Source organism: Spermophilus citellus (genome assembly GCF_964194105.1).
Source record: "Spermophilus citellus genome assembly, chromosome: 16".
Classification (NCBI taxonomy): domain Eukaryota; kingdom Metazoa; phylum Chordata; class Mammalia; order Rodentia; family Sciuridae; genus Spermophilus; species Spermophilus citellus.
This window is the reverse complement of record NC_138196.1, coordinates 47,240,227-47,265,282: the sequence shown is the minus strand read 5'-3', so window position 1 is coordinate 47,265,282 and position 25,056 is coordinate 47,240,227. Positions and strand designations below refer to the sequence as shown.

Genomic DNA, 25,056 nt, shown 5'->3' with positions numbered 1-25,056 from the left:
TCCTAAATTTACTTCTTTTCTTGTCTTCCACTTCTGGCATAATGCCAATTCATTTTCCACTAAACATACAATCATATTTTCCTTCTTTATTCTTTTAGTAAGATTACCATTTTGACACTTAATCTCTGCAAATAATTATCTGGTTTCTTCAAGTATCCTTTTTCTTGTTTTTAACCTTCCATCAAGAATTATATTGAAACTACTTCCTAAATTTACTTCTTTTCTTGTCTTCCACTTCTGGCATAATGCCAATTCATTTTCCACTAAACATACAATCATATTTTCCTTCTTTATTCTTTTAGTAAGATTACCATTTTGACACTTAATCTCTGCAAATAATTATCTGGTTTCTTCAAGTATCCTTTTAATAATCTTTAAAGGGGTTGAAGCATTTAAAATAGCCCTTTGGTCTATACCAAAATGTTCCCAGCTGTTTCAAAATATGAACCAAATTATATCAAGGGATTTATCTTTTTAAAATAAAACCCATGACAGTGATTCTAGATTTTTCTTGTAATTCAAAGCCCATAATATTCTGCTTTTCTAGAAATAGTTCCCCTGAGTTTGTTTTGTTTTGTGGTTTTGGTTTTTGGTTAATAAAGATTATTTTTAGTTTCCTGTACCTTTGTGGTATATATATCTCCTTTTGTGACTTCATGAAGTCATTTTCCTATCAACTTGTTTAATACTCAAATTTCAAAGTTTGACCATATGATTAAAACTCCCTGATCACTTTTTCATTTGTATGTGGGCATGCTTTATTGAGTTTCAGAGCTACCCTGTGAGATAAAAAGTCGGAGCATTTTTATCCCATGATATAGATGAGAAAACTGAGGCCTACAGGGCTCCAACATTCTGAATTGTACAAGTTACTCTATTTACTTGGCACTTACTCTATACTGCCTCCTAACACTGTCTTTTCATGTGTCCATGACTTACCCAATTCAGTTTCTATAAAGGCAAACAGTGTATCTCATTGTTCCTTGTATTCTCCTCTGTGACTTAAACATGAAAGAAATTCAGTAAATATTAGCTATTTGGCTTCTTTAAAAAATCAAACAATCAGAAAACATGGAGCTAAAAGGGAACCTCATAGGTCATTTAATTAATACTTGTGTTTCTTAAATAGGTTTGAAATTTGCATAGTCCTAGGGGTAATAGGTACAAAGCTATTTATTTTAATTAGAGGATTTGAGATAAAAGTCACTTTAGTGTTAAATAAATACTGATATATAATAGTATGGAATATAAAATTTAAAGTTTTAAGATGAATAATATAACAAGTGTTTAAGATGGAATATGAAACTTCAGAGAAATAGCAGAACAATAATTGGCTGTTTCAAACAACTCTAGTTTTCTGGCAGTGGAGAGATTGAATTTTTCTTCTCTGCAGTTGATGCTCTTTCTATTGAAAGAGTTAAGAAGTCTGAAGTGCAACCTTAATTGAGGTCTGGAGAGGTTAAGCAAATTGCCTTAAACACACATTAATTTAATCAATATTGATATAGCACCTGCTACTGATTGTGCAAACACCTGGATTACAAAGATGAGCAAATAAGACAAGGATATCGATCTCAGAAATTTATATGTAAGAGGAGGAGAGGAGAGAACAGATTCATTAAGTTAATATTCACCATGGAGAAACCATATTAACCATCCATTCTCTTGGTTAGTCCAGCTCAAAAATATTAAATAAAAGCAAAACCCAAATCTTAATTATGAAAATACCCCAAAGGAGTCCTTTCCTATTAAACAACTATATATAATCTTTTCCTGTAGCTTACATTCTCAATATTTCTCTCAGCAGCTGCTCACTGATAAAAATTTATGTCCCCAAGTTATCCTTGGCCCTTGGCCTGAGAAGCTCCTAGTTCTTTGATTTCTTCTTCTCTTTTTTTCTTCTTCCATCGATTCAATCCTCACTACATATGAAGCTGGCTTCTAGCAGGAGGTTTCTTTAGTGGGTTTTGTGGTTTGAAAAAAAAAAATATGCTATTTCGTGAATTGATTTTTGTTCCTGCAGTATTTTTGGCACAGTATAATAGATGTAAAAGTTCACAGTCCTTGACCTAGGCTGGGGATTACGGGAGACTTCTCTGATAAAAGGACTCTTTAAAGCTCAGTTCAGACAGTTAAATAATTATTAACCAAGAAAAAGGAGATAAAAAAACATTCCAGGCAGGCATAGACATGGTCAATGAGACCCCAAGGTGGCAGGAAGCAGGAAATGGCAAAAGGTCACTGTGGATAGAAGGCAGGTCAAGAAACTAGAGAGGGAGGTGGGGCTCCTATAGGCCTCATAGATCCCTGTTTAGGATTTGGCTTGAAGTGACTTCCCCTAACCCAAAACTGGGACACCCGGAGCACTGAGGTAATTTGAGTAAAGTTAGAATGTTTTAGTCCATACTGATATGAGCAAATGAAAGGAAGGAAGGGAGGGAGGGAAGAAGGAAGCCATCAGAGAGGAAGGCAGCAAAGGGGGTTGGGGATGGGTGGGGGGATGGGGAGAGGTTGTTTACTGCACCACCAGCCCCCCCAAAGGAAAATCTCCACACATTACATGGGTTTTTACATCCCTGTGTGATCATTTTAACACCCATTATCCTTATTCAGCATTTTTTTTTTTTTTTTTTTTTTTTGCTTTGTTGTAGTTGTTTTGGGGTGGAAGGCACGCTGGGAATTGAACCCAGCCAGAGCTTCACACATGCTAAGCACCTGCTCTGATACCCCCAGCCCTATCAGCATTTTTAAATTCACTATATTTATTACTTACTTAGGTCAGCTGAAGAACATAGGGTTTTGAGTTATTTCAAATGCAAGGTTTTTTTTTTTTCCATTTCAGCACAGATGATACTTATACTTTCACAGTACATGAAATTCAGAATCACTCTTGCTTCTTGCCTATTTTACCACATTAACTGATACGAGGTGTATGTCATTCTACAAGCATCAAGGAAAAAAAATGGCCAGGGACATTCAGTGCTTTGTATATGCTTTTCAAGGTGGTTATCAGTGAGATAAAAAGATAAAAGGATATGAAAAATATTAAGAATATTAAAAACACTCAGAAGCTCAGCTTCTTTACCTTTTGAATAAAATTTAAATACTATAAAATGCAGGAATCTGAAGTACACAAGTTGATGGTGCTATGTATGGCTTGGATGTGGTTTGAGCATTTCCCCAAGATGCCAAGTGTTGAAATATGATCCCCACCGTGAAGTATTGGGAGGGTGGAGACTTCATCTGGCTACAGTGTGCACTGGTGGGGAAATAATTAGGATTAGTTAAAATCTTAAGAGTAGACCCCTTATTAAATCCTGGTGGCGTTATAAGAAGAGGGAGAGAGACCAGATGGACATAATACACATGTGCACTTCCTGTCTCCTTGGGATTCTGCCAGTAAGAACAATATCACCAGATGTGCCCCTTTCACCTTGCACCTTTGTAACAAAGAACCAAAATAAACCTCTTTTCTTTATAAAGAGTCCTACCTCTGGCATGTCATTAAAGCAAAGAAAAATGAACTACCACAGATGAATTTTGACAAATATGTACTCCCATATGACCCATGCCTCTAATAACATTTAGTACATATTTTTCAACCTTTAGTTTCCTTTGCCTCTTCCTAATAATCAACCTTGCCAGAAGCAAATGCTCTTCTGACTTTGTTTTTGTTTCATCTTAGATTCATTTTTCTGCCATAAATTGTCAGCATAGCTTTATTTAAAAAACTTATTCAAGAAATTGATATAAATGGAATTGTGGAATGTATTCTTTATGCCTAACTTCTTTTATTCAGCATAATGTCTGTGAGATTTATTCATGCTTTGGGGTGTATCAGTAGTTCTTTTCTTGTAGATAGTTTTTATTGTTTGAAGATACCCCAATTTGTTGATCCATTCACCTATTTATGAACTTTTGGGTCACTTTCAGTTTTGGGTGGCTGTGAATGTTCTTAGTCATGACTTTTTCTGAACATACATTTTATTCCTCTTTGGTAAATATTTTAGAAGTAGGTCATAAGGTACAGGTGTATGTTTAACTTTATAAGAAATTACCAAGTCAGGCTGGGTGCAGTGGGGCATGCCTGTGATCTCTGCAACCTGGAAGACTCAGGCAGGAGGATTGCAAGTTTGAGGCCAACCTCAGCCACTTATTGACACCTTGTCTCAAATAAATAAATAAATAAGAATTTAAAAAGGACTTGGGGTTTAGCTCATGATAGAGCACCTCTGGCTTAATTCTCCAATACCACCACCCCCACACACACACCGGGGGAATAATTTAAAAAGCAATTATCAAATCTTTCCTGGGAATATTCTACTTTGTATCCCATCATTGAGGTATTAGACTTTTACTTGCTTCGTCTCTTAGCCAGTATATGCCATTGTCAATATTTTTAAATGTAGCCATTGTAGTTGGTATGTAGTAGTCTCACTGAAGTTTTAATTTGCATTTCCTTAATGACTAATAATATTGAGGACTTTCTTAAACATGTTTCCTTCACTCTGTGTCTGTTAAAGTTTTGTATCTCTTTTTCTTGGTTTGGTGCCTTTATTAATGAATTGTAGTACTAATTTATATATTCTGGATATGGGACTTTTACTAGATTTATGTTTTACAATTATTTTGTCCAAGTTGTGGCTTCCTATTCATTTTTAAAAAGTATCTTTTAATGACAGGATTTAAATTTTGATAAAATGTATCTTTTTAAAAATATTCTGTGATAATGTCTTTGCTTATCTAAGAAATTGTTGCTTATTCTCTGGTTTTGACAATATACTTATTTTCCAAAAAATAAAAGTTTGGACTTTTGCAGTTAGGTCCACGATTTACCTTGAATTAAGGAGGCAGAGATTATTTTGTTGCCGCATAGTTATCCAGTTTTCCTGCATAATTTATTGATGATTTTCTTTTCCTCACTAAAGTACTTCAGCACCTTTGTCTGAAATGAAATAACTACATAGGTATTGATCTATTTCTTCTTTTTATTCTATTCCACTTGATCGGTCTGTCTATTGCCAATATCACACATCTTGATAACTGTAATTTACATTAAGTTTTAAAGCTAAATAATATAAATCTTCAAGCTTCATCCTTTTATTGCATAATTGTTTTGGCTATCCTAGGCTCTTTCATTTCTGCCTAAATTTTAGAATCAGATTGTCACTTTATAAAAATGCCTGCTGAGATTATGATTAGGATTGCAATAAATCTCTGGATCAATGGGAAAAAATGGACATTTTACCAACATCAAGACTTCCAAAACATGAAAATGGTATATCTCCATGTTTATGTAGGTGTTATATAACTGCTTTTATCAGTCAGTATTTGTAGTTTTTAATATGGAGGTTTTACAAATCTATTGTTAAATTTGTTCCTAAGCATATTTTTAAAAATTTATTTTAAATGGGGTCTGGGGGTCCTTCTTCCTGCCCAGGAGGGTATAAGCCACCAGAGAAAATAAGTCAGAAATAATTAGTGAAGAACAAAAGACACAGAGTTCAGAATTATAGTTGTAAAGTAGAGTGCCTGATAGACCCAGTCCACACAGGAGCTGGAGCTGGACATTTAAAAAAAAAATGTCTCCCGTGGTTTATTTAAGGGGGTACATCAAAAGTAGGCATAATGTGGTGGAGTTTTGCTTCATAATGTCTTGCAATCAGCAGGCTGATTGGCATCTTGGCAGGTCGCACCTATCTCTGAGAGGCTGTGTGGCTGCAGCAAGTCACCCCTTTTTGGAGCTGTGTGGGACCTGAGACAGAGCTTGAATAGGACCGTGTCTGGGCAGTCAGCCAGAGGAAATGTCCACTGTAAGTTCCCAGACACCAGATTCTCCTATTCAGTGGGCTGTGATGCTTATGTAGTCCACATTGGCCCCGGATGGCTCTCTCTAGTTACCCAGGCTGTCCTTGAACTCCTGGGCTCAAGTGATCCTCCTGCTTCAGCCTCCCAAGTAGCTGGGACTGCAGGTGTGTACTCCTGCAGTAAGCTAAGCTTACTCTATGCTTTAATGCTATTGTTCATGAATGGTCTTTTTTTTTTCCCCCAATCTTGCCAGTCCTCCATTTATTCATGTATAAGCCAAACCCAAGAGACCAAATTAGATGATCCTTAAGCCTGTAGTCCTAGAGTCTATAATTTGAGAATCATCTTTTTTCCCCCACATTCTTTATTGGTGCATTATAGTTGAATATAATGATGGGATACATTGTTACATATTCATACATTTACACAATATAACAATATAATTTGGCCAATATCATTTCCTTCCTCTCTCCCTGCCTCCTTCCTCTGGCCCTTTCCTCTACTGATCTCCCTTTGATTTTCTTGAGATCCCTATCTCTACTTTCTTTTCATTTTCCCTCTCCAGCTTCCACATGAGAGAAAGCATATGATTCTTGAATTCCCAGGTTTGGCTTATTTCACTTAACATAATGGTCTCTAATTCCACCCATTTACCTGCAAATCACATACTTTTTTTTTCTTTATGGGTGAATAAAACCCCATTTTGTGTATATATACCACATTTTCTTTATCCATTCAACCATTGATGGACACTTAAGCTGCTAATGGAGTGATCTTTTGATTTCCAAAATTGTTTACTACTGTCCTTATATCCTGAAATCTTGTTAAATTCACATATTAATTCTATTAACTTGCTGGTAGATCCCTAAGATTTTCTGTATAAACAATTATGTTATCTGCAAATAGGAATTAGTTCCTCCTTTCTTCTACTTATGTCTTATTTCTGTTTCTTGTCTTATCACACTAGATGGGACTGCCAGGAGAATAAGAATTGAGAGGGAACAGGCAGCTTGCCTTGTTTCCAATCTTAAGAGTTTCCTCTAAGTGTGATATTGGCTGAGGTTTCACATTTGCTCTTTTTCAAGTTGAGGAAGTTCCTTTCTATTCCTAGTTTTTCAAAAGTTTTTATCAAAAGTTTTTATCTATTGTAATTATTCTGCTTTTTTTTTTTAATGCTTTTACATTGAGTTACACCACGGGTTTTCAGTTCACTAACCTTTGTTTCTAGGAGTAACCCTATTTGACCATGATGTAACATCTTTTTTATATACTATTATACAAATTGGCTAATATTTTGATAAGAATAATTGTGTCTAAATTTATTAAGAACATTAGTCTCTAATGTTCTTTTTTCATAATATCTGTATCCGAGTTATGCTGACAAAGTCAGATGATAGTATTTGACTGGTCTTATAAAGTGAGCTGAGAAGTATTTCCTTTTTCTGTCTTCTGAATGAGTTGTGTAATTGATGTATAGTTATTTAGATGTTTTGTTTCATTTTAATCAGTTGCATTTTCTGAGTAAATTTTCCATTTTACCTAAGTTGTCAATTCTACTGACATAAAGTTGATTATAGTATTTTCCCATTTTCTTTTTGTGTTCTTTAAAATCTTTATTAATATCCTTCTTTCATTTTCCATATTGGTTGATATTGGTTGGTTAGTATTGTGTTTTTCTGCTGGAGTTCTGGATTCTTTGCACCACAGGGACTGAATTGAAAACCATATATAGTTTCTTCTTTCCAGGGTTGATTTCTTTCTAATTTTTGCCTGCTTTTGTTCACTCTCCAGTTCCTTCAAAGAGAATTTGTTTATATTTTTTTCTTAGTACATAATTGTTTTCCACAAGAGGTTTAGTTTCATACCAACTACTCTGCCACTAACAAATGTAAAACCCCAGGTGTCCATGTTTTAAAATATGCTTTTTCATTTAGTGCAGTTCATAAAGCAATGAAAAACATGATTCATTTCATTGCTAAAAAATAGTTGGACCTCCTAATCATTGGCACTTACCTGAAATAGAGAGTGAGAAAGAGGGCTTACCAAGAACCTCAGGTGACTATACAGTTTAGACAACTGTGCTTCCTTAAACACTACTATTGTCTTCCTGAATGATTAGCTTAGGAAAATGTACTTAAAGACTATGGTCTTCAGTAAAATGATTTATTGATGTTCTTAAGGGGAATGTAATGAAAAAGGAAAGTGAAGATTATTTCAAGGTTAATTGCAATTTTAGATTGTAACCACAATAAGAAAGTGGATATGTGAAGTTTAAATAATACAATAACAAATTTAAAATAATAAAGTAGAAAACAATGTCTTTTGTGAATTTCAAACAACTATTATCTGTTAGGCTTTTAGGACAGAAACTATATTTTATGCTTTCTTTTATATTTTGTTCAGTAGATTTTTTTTAGAGTATCTGTACCTGGTAAAACACATAGAAAAAATAAAACAGTATCTGTTTAGTGAATATTTTTGGGAGCCAAAATAAAGACTAAATGACTATCATGTGTTTTGATATTTTTTCATGATAATAACTGGAACCTCTTAAATATTTACCACATCAAATATATAACTAATATATCTGACACTGTGGAATGCACTGTTTTATTTAAATGTGCTTAATGGAAGATCAGACATACCAGACACTCAAACCAAAGGCATTTCTCATAAGTTGGATAGATCTAGGATAAGTGTCCTATAAAAAGGCACCAAGGCTTCGTGGAAGGAGACTATAAATCACAAACTCAGGTTTAAACCAGCTTTAGTAAATCTTGATAAAGCTCCTTTTTAAACTAAAAAAAGGTGAAAAATGTACCTGAATTCCTTAGCTTCAGGCCACTTGGATGGCTCCATTCTTCATTGGGTGCATAACTTCCTTTTAAGGCAGTTAACATCATGGCTGAGAAAATCATATACAATTCTCTTCTTTTCTCTTTTAATATTCTGCTAAATAGATTAGTTCCAGGTCAGAACTGGTGTAATTTGAGGCCTTCATCAATAATGACAGGACAGAGTAGACGGAAATGAACATCTAAGTTCCAATATTCTATTATTGAAATAAGAAGTTTATTTGCTAATCATAGAGTAAACCTCCTTATCATTCAAAACTGTTAAACTTCCTAAAAGCTTTTCCTAAGGACAACCCAGGAATCAATATAAAGCAGTAAAATGACTGCTTTGTTTGTCTTCCAAAAGGCCCTGCAGACAATGAATATTTAATGGTAGACAAACCAACATGCTGAACACAAGGAGTAATGGCTTGGGGAAGCAGATGGAAGGATCTTGTTACATTAGAGGATCAAATGAATTTCAATTAGTCTAATGATGATACTTTTAAGCCTTTGCTTTAAGACTGTTGTCCTGAAACACGAGTCACGGGGTTTGTTATAAATCCCATATCCAAGGTCCATAGAGCATCATCTGATACTGCATACTCATAATTACCCATGCTGTGTCAAGTGCCTCAGGTTGAATTTAACTATATTTTTCTTGGCTTATCATTTTAACCTGGGGCATAAAATAGGAGACATGTCAATAGTTGTCAGTGTGTTTTGAAGGCCCTTTAATATATCTCCTGGTTTCTTAGTCTCTGATCTCTGTGAATGAAAGATAAGGCATAATCAGATCAAGTATCAACAAAGGAGCCTGACAGGTCAGACTTACCTAGGAACAGTTGACCCAAAGAAACTTTGAAATTGATCTAATTGGAAAAAATTTCCTCCTTCAAATACAGTGGACTTGTTAATCTGTTTCCTGAGAAATGAAATGTCTAGTTCTATTCCTTGAGGATTTTCTCCCTAAGGGTTCTAATCTTTTTCTTCAAGGGTACCATTTAATTTACCTGAAACCTTAGGATTATTGGGAGCCAGTGGGAATATGCAAATGAGATGTTGAGTCTGGGAATGAGGAGAGATGTGACTGTGTGTGTGTGTATGTGTTTGCACATATGTATGCATGTGCACACCCACATATGTAAGGATGTGATTGGGGGGGGGTGGTAGCTGTGAAAAGGCTCTTTGAAATCCCTGGACATGTTTACTATCTTATTACTATTTTTTGATGACTATTGTTTTTTATAATTTTTGGTTCATGGCAAAATTTAGATTTTCTAATATATCCTCTTTCCCACTCATTCTTAGCTTCTCCCATTATCAACATTGCCCCCTACCATTATTACTTTTATCTCCTTAAATAAACTTTTTTGGATATGGTTTTATTTACTCCTTTCAAAATCTCTATTTGATAATTTGTGGTTTCGACTTTTTGGAATCCTCTTAAAATTTTCAGATTTTTCTTCTCTTTACACTGAAGTAATGAATAGAGATATTATACAAGAGATGTAAGACCCAGAATTTGGGGGCTAATTAAAGTAACTTGTTTCAATTGTAGTCCTGTTATTATTTTTTGGATATGTGACACAGGGCATAATTATAACCAGACTGGGTTTTAATTTTGTAATTTATAAAATGGGCATAGTATTACCTACATAATAGAGTTGTTATGAGTATTTAAGCAGTTAACAAATATAAAGTGTAAAATGCCTAAAATAGTTTGTGGCACACAATCAAAGTTTGGTATTATTTTTATCATCATCATAACTGACTTCAGTAACTCAGATTTTTTTTTAATATTGGGGATTGAACTCAGATGTGCTCTACCCCAAAACCCTTTTTAGATCTCACTAACTTGCTGATGTTGGCCTTGAAGTCATGACCTTCCTGACTTTACCTCCCAAATCACTGGGATTACAGATGTGCACCACAAAGCCATTGATAACTCAGAATTTTAACCAAGGAGTTTTTGAATCCGTACTACCTGTCAAGTACATCTGTTACTATTTAAGTCAGTAAATTCTCAGGGGTCTGCCTATATAACTTCTGAATTGCTTGCTTTGATAGAAACATATTTATTATTAAATATCATTCTTTTACATGTTAGTAAATATATTTTTTCTATTTTTATCCTATGTCATCTTTCCCATTTTAATGATTTTCATGTTTACTTCAAGGGTCCAACCAAACAACACAGTTTTGACAAAACTAAAACACTAAAACTGAAGCAGCTATCTCTACTCTGTTACATTTTAACTGATTCTTATTCCTTCCTAGAGAGTAAACTGCAAGTCAAATGAGCATAGGGCTTATGAAGACCTGGGTTTAAATTCTAATATAGCAGTGGCTCGGGAGGCTGAGATAGGAGGATCTCGAGTTCAAAGCCAGCCTCAGCAATGACAAGACACTAAGCAACTCAGTGAGACCCTATCTCTAAATAAAACACAAAATAGGAATGGGGATGTGGCTCAGTGGTGGTTGAGTGCCACTGAGTTCAATCCCCGGTACCAAAATAAAAAAAAAAAAGAAAAGAAAAGAAAAATAAATCTATTTCAGAAGACTGGGGTTGATCATTAGATTAAATCCAAGCAAATACCAGATGTGGAACTACAAACAAAATATATGGCACATAACAGACCCCAAATAAAAGCTTATTGCCTCCTTCTCTTTTCCTTTTCTTGCTCTACAACTCCTGTTTAGCATCCACAGGGGGCTTCTGCCAACCTATTGAGCAATTCATTCTTTGTGCTGCTAAGGAGTATCCACTATACAGAGCTTATGCCTACCAAAGTTTTTCATCAGTCACCTCTATCTGGGGGTTATTGTTTTTTAACTTGCAAATTCTTCCATAAAAAGAGAGAGGACCAAAGTTAACAAAATCAAAAACTATCCCCCTGGCTCAATTTTCACAAGTATGTAGTATAATCATGGTCAGGCATGGTAGTTGCTCCAATTACTTGGGAGGCTAAGAGGGGAGGATCCCTTCTACCCAGGAGTTTGGAATCAGCCTAAGCAACACAGTGAGATCCTGGCTCAAAAAAACTGTGGACAACATCTATAACAAAACAATGTGATAAGGTGTCCCAAATAATTGAGGAAAGCCACAGTCAGCTACAGGGCTGTGTGGTATTAGAAGCTGTGTAGTCGAAAGCAAGGAGAGACCTATAGTCTTGAGAATCTCAAAACAGCTACCAGGCGCTCACTGGAAAGCTTAAAGCTTCAATTTGAGAAAGCAGCTGAAACTGGAAGAGGTTTTGCACACTCCAATGGCAGGGAAGTGCAAAGTGTCTGGAGTATTCAAAATTAATGAGCCAAAATTTTTACTCCTAGACAAGCACTGCACAGAGAAAAAACTTCTGGGGAAAAAATGCTCATTAAGCAGACCAGGGACGATAAAGACAAAGGAAAGAGAGGGTCCAGGTAAAAGTGAGGAAGGAGAACAGAGTCAAAAGATCTCAAAGAGTAAGCTGCTATATGTTTACACACTACACAGAAACCACATTTTTGTTGTACAGAATTGTGAAGTTGGCAAAGCTATCTCAAATTCTGCTTCCTTTCCAAAGTTTAAGAAAATTATTTCATATTAAAAATGACTAAAAACTTACCAAGGTTAAATCCGATACACAATTACTCTAAGGAAAAAGAGGATAAGACACTGAATAACATTTCTACAGTCAGTTGCAAAAATGCCAAAAAAGACATATCTGTAGAATAAATAAAAACAGTCACATTATTTCACCACAAACTGAAAGACATTAAAGAAATCATCTACAATATTAAAAGACAACAAACATGAGAACTGGGGAACCTCAGAAATGAGATGACAGAAGTCTGAAAAAAATGTAGAAATAAAATCAATTCAGAAATGAAGATTCAGCTAACAGTAACACAGGAATAAATAAACACGCTGGATGCCTTAAGAACAGAAGATAAAGGAAATTAAGGGGAAAATATGGAAGGAAAGCCATAAAAAGGATTGGAGAGAAAGAGCCAAATTTATACATAGGCAAAGAAGATACAACACATGTTTAATGAGAATTCCTAAAGATGAAAAAACAAAGGAAGGCACAGAATAACTACAAAAAATAGAATCAAGAATATTTGTTTGAAATTACCAATATATGTAACTGAAGCTACATGTTAAAGGTTATACTACATACTTGTGAAAATTGAGCCAGGGGGCTGGGGTTGTAGCTCAGTGGCCAAGTACTTGCCTAGCACGCATGAGGCACTGGGTTCAATCTTTAGCACCACATAAAAATAAACTAATAAAATAAAGACATTCTGTCCATCTACAACTACAAAAATAAATAAATAAATAAAATTAAAAAAATATAACTGAGCCAGAACTAGCAACACCAATACACCTAATACATATTAAAAATAAATTTACTAGATTTTAAAGGAAAAAATATATTGGTCATCTAGCCAAAAAAAAAAAAAAAAGAAAGAAAGAAAAGAAAAGGAAAGGAAAAGAAAAAGAAAGAAAGAAAGAAATCCACTAATAAAGAGAAAAAAATCACATTTGTTATTAAACAAGATTCTCTGTGCAGAGAACTTATACATAGTCTAGGTATACACAGATATAATATACTGCCTAGTTCTTTCCTAGAAATAGTGAATTTCTAGGAAACACAATTCTAGGAAATTTCAGTGTCCAGGAAATTTAATATCAGTGAATTTCCTTAGCACCAGATTGGAGTTTAGGAAAACACTTTTCTACTGAATGAAACCACTGAATGAAGCTTAAAGAAATGGCTAACTTCAAGTCAGGGCTAGAAAAAGTACTAGATAATCCTGGGAAAGACTGTTAATCAGCTTTCCATTGCCCTGACACATACCTGAAAAAAAAATCGACTTAATGAAAGGAAAGATTTACTTTGGCTCACCATTGTAGAGGTTTTAGTTCATGATTGCTTGACTCCTCTGCTCTGGTCCTATGGCAGCACAGTACATCATGGTAGAAGCTTGTGGTGGAGAAGGCTAAATATAGGGTAATAATTTAGTCCATTTCCTCTTTCCTATGTGAGCTATTTCATTGAGTAATTACATGATACAGGAGGGAATTTTTTTTTCATAGAAATATTGTATCTAATAATTGAAGAAGGAATGATTCAATTAAAATATTATTATTGCCATCTCTGATGAATGGATGGATGGATGTAATTAAGCATCAATGATTACTACCAGCAAAGTTGAGTCAAACATATGTGTGTGCCTTCTGGTGAGAAGAACAGTACCACTAGTTACATACTCTTCCCCTCACCAGAATCAAACCTCAAACTACTGCTTGTCCCAACAACATGTACTAGAGATAGAAAGGACAGAGGAATATGGGGATAAATCAGCAAAACCCAGACACAAAGTATTCTACAGGTCAGATGATCCCATTTCTTCAACAAATACATTGCAAAGAGAATAAAAAAGAAGAGTGGGAGAGAATATGTAGACTCAAATAACATTTTTTTAAAAAGGCAAAACTATAGTGTTTAGGAATTGATATGTGGATGATGAAACTATAAATGAAAGCAAGGAAGTGATTACCATAAGAACCAGAATGTGTTTACCGAAAGGCTGAAGGAAGGGGTCATGATTCAGATGGGTGCTTGGCCACCTCTATTTATTTCTTGACCAAGGTAATGGTTTATGTTTACTTTATAATATTTACTAAGCTACAAATGTGTTTTATGCAGTTTTCTGTCTGTATTATATTTTACAATTAGGATTAAAAAAAATCACCCTTTCTGGATGCAAGGTTTAAGTTCAATATTTAAAGGGCTGCTTCCAGGTATGTGCATTTTTAAGGGAAACTGATTGGGGGGTTACCTAGAATGCCAGAAGGTGAAATAGGTAAGTCTGAACATTTATACTAAAAATGATTTTTTTGTGTGTCTTCTAATTTTCATTATTGGAAAATTTTCTACACTAATATCATCAAGAAGGAAAGAAAAGGGATAGTTGATTGGTACCAGAGAGTACCTGGTGAGAGAAGAAAATATGAGATTTATCTATCTACCTACCTACCTACATACCTATTTTAAAATCTTATCCTATTCTAGTTTTTATTTTGGTATAGTTTATTTGTGTACATGATATATAAATATGCTAGTGCTATTCTAGTGCTATATAAAGTTTAACAATAAATAAATATCTGGCATAATACTTTATATGTAAATATGACTTCATATATTTACTTTACCATATACTTTATAGAGAAGCATAAATTGAAAAATTTAGAGACTACCAGTTTGCTCACTTGAGTCATATGGCAGAAGTGAAGACCTGAAATCAGGAGGGTTGGCAGGTCTTTTTAGATGGGAGGGGATGTTGTTTTGGAAATGTGCGTTTTTCCATAGGCTTGCTTTTGTAGACCAATGAGAATGGAAATGAGCAATATTAGTAATTCTAGACGTGAGATAATACATAAACAAAAAAACATATTAATAATAATCCCTTGCATTTTATTCTCAAAACCACTGCATGAGCTGCATGAGATCTAATGTACTAATTCTATAAAAGAGAAATGAGATCTGGACAGGTTAGATCAATTAAAGCATAATTGGGTCCCAAATCTAAACTTTCAAATTCCATTTTGCATCCTCAGTTTTACAGTAATAATGATATTTTAGTGTTTTTATTCTCCTGTTATAGATCTGAAGATAATCAGTTTGTAAATTATTAGGGATTAACTATAATTTGTAAGTATTTAAAAAGATATCATAAATATACTTGTCCAAAGTAGATAAATCTTTGGTGGTTTTAAGTTACTAGACTGGATTAGCCACTGGACTTCTCAGTGTTCAACATGCCCAAAGGTAAGATTGTCTTACTTTCTGATAACTAACCTGGCACTAATTTAAAATGCTTGCACACTGTAATGTGATTTAGGCAGAACAGTTTACGCTAACTACAGAGAAAATGATGATCGTATTTTCAGTGTCTCCTGGATCACTTGCCCATGTCAGAAGAGTGATTATATATTGAGGAATGCTTATGCAACAACACAAGGGCTAATCGCTGTTCATTTAATATACTACTCTTCTTACATCATGATTTGCAAAGGTTTGTTAAAATTAGAGCACTTTGGGCTATTTGCATACCACTTGCAAGGGGGGAGATTTCAGAGCCAGTCATACATCAGATACCATTAATCAAGACCAAAAATTGTAAATGGAATGAACCAAAAGTCAATCATAAACCAGAACTGCACTCTGGCTCAGTAACAATACACAGCAAGACTGAACTCATCAGTCTTTGTGACTCTGCACTATTTTCAGGTTATCACTGATAGCCCAAGGGGATGGAGACAAGTTGGAAGGCTGCGTCCAGCTTTCTCAGAGCTTACATTTAATCAAAAGAATAAGGCCAGAGGCATAAATTGAAAATAAATTCAAAAAGTCTAGGTGGCCTATCATAATCTCAATGGTATGAGACCTCGAAGCCACAGATTTATAGTAATATTTGTCATAAAGCAGCAAATACTTTAAAATTTGAAATACATCCTCTTTTTAAGGGACAACTTCATCTGATTGGAGCAAAGCCTAACTAAGTTCAAGTGTGACACAGTTATGATTCATGGTCAAGAGTGGATTACACAGCCTCGTAGTCTCTTTGGTCATGACATTTTAAGCACTCCAAGTAAACACTTTCAAAGTGGTTGCATAACAAACTGGTAGTGCTATATTTTTCTTAATTTCTTCCTAATATGAGAAGGCCTACAGAAGAATTATAAGAACAACTTGTTTGTGCGTGAACTAAAATAATTTTGGCATCATGCTATAAGAATGGTTCCTTCTAAAGTCTATAAATGGAAGAGAAGGACTGTTGAAGGTGGAATTCACAGTTTGGGGAGATGAAAGAGTTCCTCAGATGCTCTCAGGTTATTTTGATAAAAGGAAGCTACATTTCCTCATTATTGCTACTGCTATGAACTTGCAATGAGTAACTCTATTCTTGGTAAACTCCACTTAAAAATCGGAAGACTTCTGCAAGAACAAACTTACTCTGATAGTCCCCATTCTGGAACATGAAGAAAACAGTCCAATTGAGTTTCCAAACCCACTAAGAAGAATAGGCAGTATGAAACCTGAGAGTTATTTGTAAGTAAATTAGGATACTTCACTGCTCTCATTTTCTTGTTATGTAATCATTACTTCAGCTGGCCAGTTTGTGTATTTGACCATGCAGCCCACCAACTTGGAATCTAGGAGTTAAAAAGTCCTGTGGCTATTTGTAACATAACATTTTTATTTTGGGTCATGAAAATAGAAAAAAAAATCAACTGTATCACAAAATTCCAATATTTGGGGACTTTGTCAAAGATTACTACAAATTGTACCAATTCTCCGCACCCGTGGCTGACTGACTAGAAAATTTCTGGAATGTTATATAAAGCAACTGTGACTACCTCTTAAGGCAAGAGATTTGTGGAGATGTTAGAACTTTACCATAAGCATATTTGACTTTAAGAAGGTTATCTGGAGGAGCTGCTGTCACACACCTCTATTTATAGCCCATCTCTGATCCCTTTATGCAGTTATAGACTGGGAGGACTTTAGCCTGGTCCCTAATTGGATGAATACCTTCCTTCAGTGGAGTTTTAATATCATACTTTTGGTTTTTATTCAAAGCCACTATGAAAAAAAACATAAAGTTTCTTACAATATTTTAATAATATATTGGGCTTTTTTTTCCATTTAGTAGTTTTGATCTAGAAAATGAGAATGAAAAAAATTTCTTGGAATTCACTGCTTAGTAGTAGTTTTGTTTCCTTTAAGGAATCAACCCCTTTTGAAAATGCTAATTATGTAATTGGTTGGGGCACTGGGCTACCACAGTTCAGTGTTTTAACTTGTTCAATGGTATGTTTAGTGCTTTTCCTGGGACCCTATATACGAAAAACACTGTACCTCTAAATAGTTATTGTTTAAAATTTACTGTTCCTTTTAGAGTTGTTCAAATCCCTGTTCAATGAAGTGATGGTAGAAGTACCTATTAAGAACACAACACCAACAACAACAACAAAAAGAAACCTAGACTGGGAACAAAGTAAAATGACTCCACAGAATTCCCATGGAATTACTTCCTCACTGCTCATCAACACACAGAAGTTTCCCTCTTGAGAATTGAGCGTGGGGTTCTTTTTTCCTTCTGATTGAATGTGATTCTGGGAAAGCTGGCTGGAAGCTCTACCCTGGGGAGATGTCAGTGCTAATAAAATTCTAAGGAATTTGTTAACTCATCATTTTCACCAACCTCACAGCCCGTTTGTTAGAGTTTTCTCTTAAAATTCTCCCTTTTTAGATAAACTAGAGAAAGAATAGGGTTAAAGTTAAAGGATAAAAATAGGTTGAGTAGTTTCTTTGGCCTGTCCTTAATGCATGAGAAATTTGATCATTTGCTTTTCTATAAGTGAGATTAGTTAAGAAACTTAGTCACTCCTGATGGAAAAACTTCCAGTGATGAAAATCTTAAAATATTGGAATGGGTACTGTTACTTACATGGTTAAAAATTAACAAAGTACAAAATTATATCTCATAAAAGTTTCTATTCAAATTTTTCCCTCAAACTGTCCAACTCCTTCCTAAGATTGCAACCAATCTTTATCAATTTCTGGTAGTGTATCCTTTTAGATATATTATGTTTATACAAACAAAAAAAAAAATAGATGCATACATACAGGTGTATATAATTTCCCCTGATTTAATGAAAATGGTAACATACTATTATATAAGTGTTATATGTTTAAAAAATTGCACATTAAGTATCTTGGAGATCATTTCATAGTAGTATAAAGAATTTTCTGTTTTTTATCTTCAATAATGTTTCATTTTATAGCTGTATCATGATTTACCAGCTTTTAATTCATGAATAATTTATATTGTTTTTAATCTTCTGTTAATATAAACAATGTTGAGATAAACAAGGTTTTATGTACATGCCATTTCTTCTAATGTGTATTGTAAGATGAATTCATATATGTGAACTTAGTGGCTCAATGAACATGTGCATTTATAATTTTGTTAGGCATTGTGAATTATTCTATAGAGGTCATTATAATTTATATTCACATCTGCACTGCTATTGCCTGTTCACATTTCTATAGAGTGTTATCAAACTTTCTAATGTTTAAGTGAAAAAATTATTTTTCAATATAGTTTTAATTTGCATTTTCCTTGAAGAGGAAAAATATATGCTAAATTTTTTCTTATGACAAAGAGCCATAAAGTTATGTGGAGTTATTATCTGATCCTTAATGTTGTTCCTGAAGTTTTGTGGCAGGTCAGCATTAGAGTTCAGAGATCAAGAAAATGGCAACATGCCCAGAACCAAGATGGAAAGAAAAGCCAACAGGCCCAATTTCATGAATATTTGCCTTGATGGAGTCCCTGATGATATCCTTAGAAGATAATTTCTGTTTTTATGTGGATGCAATTAGCAGTGAAGTTTCAGATTTCCCAATGCCCACAAAAGTAGCTCTAAGTACTTGGCAGAGGGTGTTTTCTTGTTTATTTTTCTCTCAATCTATCCCATAGAAAAATGAAGAAAAACAGGTTCTATATTTATAGGTATAACAATAGAACTGTGGGGGGTTGGACCAAGTCATCTGGGTCATATGAGGGTTATAAAGATTAAATAACATGTTTAACACAAAGAATATTCTGCTTAGGGAGGAGGCACATTGGTAATTAGCATAATTGTCTCATGACTTGCAGAAACATCCGTGGCTTTTTTTCCTTTGTGTGTGTGTGTGTGTGCGTGTGTGTATGGGCGAGTCATCCAATGGTGCTTAATGTTGCTTCTCTTTAAAATTAAGCACATGGCTTCTTTTAGAAGTCATAGATCATGTTAGTTATGTGTCTGTCTTTGTAACAGGGACCTCAACAACAAGTGAGAGGTGTCATTATATAATGGAATAAAATAAGACTAGGAGTTGGGCCTCCTGGGTTTGCACTGGCTCCTCACTAGTTGTATGACCTTGTACAAGTCATTTGACCTTTCTGAGCTTCAATTTCTTCACTCAGAATAATGAAGATAATAATCTGACCTATATACACCTGGGTCTCATGAAGAAATAATGGACCATTGTATATGTGAAAAGAGTGTACAACTACAAATAACAACACATCTGTTTGTTAGTTCATCTAATATTCTTGGTATAGGCAACTATGAAATACAGCATCTTTAGATTTTTTTCCCCCTCAGAAAAAGTTTACTTAAAGTGCTTTTAGCAAACCCCAGTGAGGTAATTAAACTTAAAGTGCTTTTAGCAAACCCCAGTGAGGTAATTAAAAATTGGATTCAAGTTGTCTGACATTTAATGCTTCATTAATGTTATATCTCTCATAGGCAGAATATTATCTTTGGAAAAGCTTTGTATTCGAAATATGCCTTATAGAAGAAAACACTTTATGGGCTGAAAATAGCTTTGGATGAAATTTGCTTAGTCAAGCAAAGAGCAAAGACTCAGTTTGTGTTTAGGGAAAAGTGGGTGGGCCCGGTTTCTCTCTCCAGTGTTCTACACTCCTTCCCACTTTTTATATTAGTATCTAACAGCTGGAGTGCTCATTTCTTTAATCTTTAATAGGTGTTTGCTAATAAACCTCTCAGAACTATGAAGACAAATACAGACCGTCAGTCGAAACCACAAAGAGACATTCGCTGTTGGTTCCTTGCAACCCTCCCACCTCCCATCTCCACCATCCCTTGATGCACTGACCCCACCTCTGTCATGAGGTCAGAGGGCTCATAAGAACTGGTGGTCAGAGGGGAGGAGCGGGAGGCTGATCCTCTGTGTAGCCCCGCCAGCCCTAGGTACGTAGCATTGGCAGAGCTTTGGTCGCCCGGGGGACTTGTGTGGTCTGGGGACTCGCGCTTCATCCAGGTGCGCAGGCAGCATCCCGCGGCCCAGCGTCGCACGTGGCAACAGGTGCAGCACCTTCCTGGGTAGACGCCTCAGGCGTGGGGGCGCGCTCGCTCTTAGCCCGGGAGCGCGCGGGGCCTCGGGATTGGGACACGGGAGCGCGAGAGGAGGGAGCGAGCAGAGCCCGCCAACCTGCCGAGAGGAGCCTCGTCGAGCCAAGAAAAGCAGGAGTCTCCCTGGCTCGCGCCTCAAGGTACCGCCTCGCGCGTCTCTCAAGTTTTTCGGGGCGCAGCCCTCTGGAACCTCGCCTGTCCTGGGTCTCCCGCTGGGAGACGAGGGAGGGGTCCGCTCCGAAAGAGCCGCGGCGGGTTGAGGAGCTGAGACCGCTGAGCTTTTCTATTTACAAGTTTTCCCAACTCCCCGCCCTTGCTCCACCCCCTGGCAGCCCGGGAGGCGGGGAAGCCGAGACGCCCGGACTCCGGGTTCCCGCTTGGCAGCCGTTGCTGCCGCCGCCGGGGTGCAGTTGGGCTGGGGGCCGAGCCGCGCGCCTCAGGTGCACAAGCCGCCGCGCCGTCCTCCCGGGATCGGCCTGGAGCGCCCCCGCCTAGAGTGCCAAGGGCGCCCGGGCTCGGAGCGCTCTCTCTGCCGCTGCTCCCCCGAGGGCTCGGCTTTGGCTCCGAGGCGCTGCGGGTAAGTGCAGAGCTGAGTAGATTCCCGCCGCCCAGCCTGGCCGCGGTGGCGATCTCTCCGAGGGGGACGCGGTCAGTGCAACTGACTGGTGGAGATGCGACTAGTTTCCGAAGAGAGGGGCGCGTATTTGGGTGTGCCAAAGTTTGGGGAGAAGGTGGGGTGGCAGCTCCGTGGGGCAGAGGCAGTTCTCACGTGGGGTCAGTGCGGCTCCTGCGGAAGGGACGGATGCGGATCTTGTCGCTGTCACCTTGAAAGTGACCGGCTGGGGTGATGGGGGGGGGGGTTCATTGTAGACTGGGGGAAGCCTACACGCCAGCTTGTACCCCCAGCCAGAAGCCGCCCACCAGGCACTTGAACCGCCGGGGCCAGCGACCCCAGCCTTCCCGCTGGGCGGTTTGCTTGGGAATCTGGGCTGAAAATGTGGGAGACATGGGGGTTGCCGCAGTTCCTAAGTCTTTTCGCTGTGCCTCATTACTTCCTGCGGCTCGTTTGTACTTTTCAAGCTCTCTAGAAAAAATCCACTCCTAGTTAAGGCCACCTTATTGACTACTCAATAGTAATTAGTGGACTTAGGAGTTGAACTTATTTTAGATAAATCTTTTTTGCCCTAATCCTCCCCCTCCCCCTAATCTTAAGACATACTCTTTTCTGCTAGGTCATTTGTAGATTTTGACTTGGAATAATTAACCTTAGAAGGGGGAATGAAGAGGTTAATTATTCATTTAGCCTGCCTACATAGTTGCACCTATTCCGTTAAATACTATTTTAAGCAGTCAGTGTTCTAAGCAAGGAAATCCAGTGTATTTTGTTTGTTTGAATAAAACCAAAATCTTAGGCCAAACAAGAGGGGTGAGAGCTTTCATGTTTTGCCAGGTGATTGGAATTCAATCATCACACTAAATCACAGCTCTGGGGATGGGGGTGGGTGGGAGTGGAGTTTTAAGGAGTGAATTCCTGGGAGAGGAAGAAATCTATGGGGTGGGGGGATTAAAAAAAAATACGAGTCTTTGCTACCTGGAACCTATGACCTTTTTAAGAAATCTAACTACACCCAGATAACAGTAACTCCAAAGGGAACTGCATAATCGAAATTGTGGTTACATAGACCAACTTTTTTAGGGATGATTACAGCAGGGAATGATGGACTTTAAATTAAAACGATACCCTACTTACATAGCTTTACAATGTGGAAAATTGCTTTTATAGAATTTTTCTTTAAGTACTGTATTCCATAAAGAAAGTTATACCCCAAACCCTATTTGCTTATTAAAAAATAAAAACCCTCATAGGAGTCGAATTTAGTTTAAAATAACATGTAACATGCAGTTCTTTATGTAATTTGCATCAACTTTTCCCACCTATTCTTTCTGGCTTTTGGTGGTGGGGGTGGGGCTGGAGATCAGTTTTGTGCCTGTCACCCATATACTCTTCCTATCAAGGTATACCCCCAGCCTCCAACATCTGTTCTTGCAGAGAAAATAGTGTTTGGTAGAGGTCTGCATCATTTAATTAAATGTCAATAAATCAAAGTTGACTTTTAGAGTGTTTAATAGGATTATGACATTCTAGATAAATTTCTTATAGTATTTCTTGGAAACTAAGCTCCAATTATTAGACGTGAGCTTTTAATGTCATTTAATAGTCCTGTTAACTATCTTATGATTTCAAAAGTAATGCATGCTCGATATATAAAAATTAGAAGATTCAGAAAAGTGCAAGAGTTAAATAATCGTATTACCTACCTAAAGATATAATTAACATTTTCTTCGTATATGTTAATATATAAAACAAATTTTTACTATAATATATACCAACATACATGCCATTTTTTTCCTGCTTAGCATATCATAAAAATTTCGCATGACATTGTCTTCAGAAACCTTATTTTAGTGTTTATGCAGTATTTTATTCTATAGTTGTATTGGTTTATTTAACCATTTTCTTTTGTTAAAAAATTTTTTAAAGACATTGATGGACGTTTATTTTGTTCATTTATTTATATTCGATGCTGAGAATCGAACCCAGTGCCTCACACATGCTAGGCAAGTTCTCTACCACTGAGCCACAACCCCCAGCTCCTATTTAACCATTTTCTAACAGCTGAACTTTTGTTTATTTCCAGTTACTATTATTAAATATACTCTTAGAAAAATCATCCTTTTAAAAACTTTGGGACAGGATATATTAGGAAGGAGTCCTTGAAAAACAGTTCATAGTTCAAAGTCTCTTGATAAGCATTTGTTTAAAAAAAAAAAGTTTTAACCAAAGTAATGTTTATCAGCATTCTGTGAGAGTACTTGTTAACATGGATCATCCCTAAAAAAGGAAGAAATATTCTTGCCACCTCAGTATTTAAATTTCCATTTTCTTTGGTTACAAATGGTGTTGAACAACAAAAAAATATTTTTGGTTTATTTCTTTTTAAATTTTTGTTACTGGGGTTTGGACTCGGGGGCACTTCCACCATTGAGCTACATCCACATTTCCCCACTCTTTTTTTTTTTTTGAGACAGGGTCTTGCTTAGTTGCCCTGGCTGTCCTCTAACTTGTAATCCTCCTGCTTCAGCCTCCTGAGTTGCTGGGATTAAAGGTGTGTGCCACTGTGTCCAGTGGTTTTCTTTCTTTTTAATTGGATATAGTGCCACATTTTTTCTTGGAACATTAATGTCTTTCTGTGAATTCATAAGAGCTCTTTATGGATTGTTAGAAAACTTTTGCCATCATATTGAAGATAATCTTTCCATTTCAGTCTTTGCCTTGTAAGCATTTATAGTGGTATTGATCAACAAAGTTCTGTACTCAACATTACTAAATCTATTGACATTCTAGAGACAGAATTCTTAATACTTCTAAATTATGTTTAAGAACTGTGTGTGAAAGTGGTAGAATACTTTTGTGAAAAGAATTCCTCCTCAGATTCTGAATTGGAGGCTGTTGTAATGGGTTGGAATCTATGTTCTAGAGTATATAGTATTGCAGAACTTCTTGCATTTTTGGTGAGAAATTGTCAAGACTGGCAAACAACGTTCTTTAAAATCAAAGCAGAAAGTTTCAAATCCCAGACATTGAAAACCTTTTAGATTTCTTGTGATTATACAAAGCAGGCCCACAATTCCTTTGTTTCCATTCATCCATTTCTAGTGTAATTTTGTCAGACTCTTTTGCTATTCGTTATTGTAGTTTCTTACAGAATTGTTGATATGAGTCTTTCCTTGATGTCTTGACAGTAATGTTTTTCCCAAACTAATTTCCAATACTGTTCATAGATTAAACTATTTGTTTGAAGGGGACAAAAAACCTTCCTGATTTCTCAAACTTATCTTTCTATATATACTATGGAAGTTTAAATATTTCCTGAGGACTTTTCAAAGGCTTCACTGAACCGCATGAGTTCTCCATCACAGCCTGAATCCATGCATTCTCCCCCGCCCCCCAATCTTTAGAGCCCAGGGGTAAGCCACGGGGTACTAATTGGGCTGTGAGCATGAGGTTAGTACTCCTGGTGTTTGGTGGCAGACTTTCTCTGGAGGTGAGTAGGCCTAGGAGGAGGTGGCCCTATAGCTGGCAGGTATGTGGGCAGTGGTGACTGTGGCCTTCAGAGGAAGTAAGTAATAGGAGCTGAGGACAAGTGATCATATTCTACAGAAAAGAGGAACCAGGTCTCATGGTAAGAACTCAGCTAGTCTGAAATCTGGTTCTGAAAAACCTGCTTTGACCAGAGGTCTCCATGCTTGAGTTATGATAGCCTAATGTAATTGGAGTAGCGATTTCTTCTAAAAATTTTATTCCTAAACCAAGTTTAATTAAAGATTGCTCTGATGATAGTTAATTTTTTTAAAATGTTCTCAGTATTCTTT

General features: G+C 36.4%; 1 protein-coding gene across 1 annotated transcript in view; it reads left to right on the top strand.

Annotated features, from left to right (window-relative positions):
• The first annotated feature begins 20,488 nt into the window (after positions 1-20,488).
• Positions 20,489-25,056, top strand: part of MTUS1 (microtubule associated scaffold protein 1) — a 147,469-nt gene continuing 142,901 nt past the window's right edge. Inside the window, 1 exon segment of the mRNA XM_081269205.1 lies at positions 20,489-20,762. The gene's annotated coding sequence lies outside the window, so the exon portion shown is untranslated.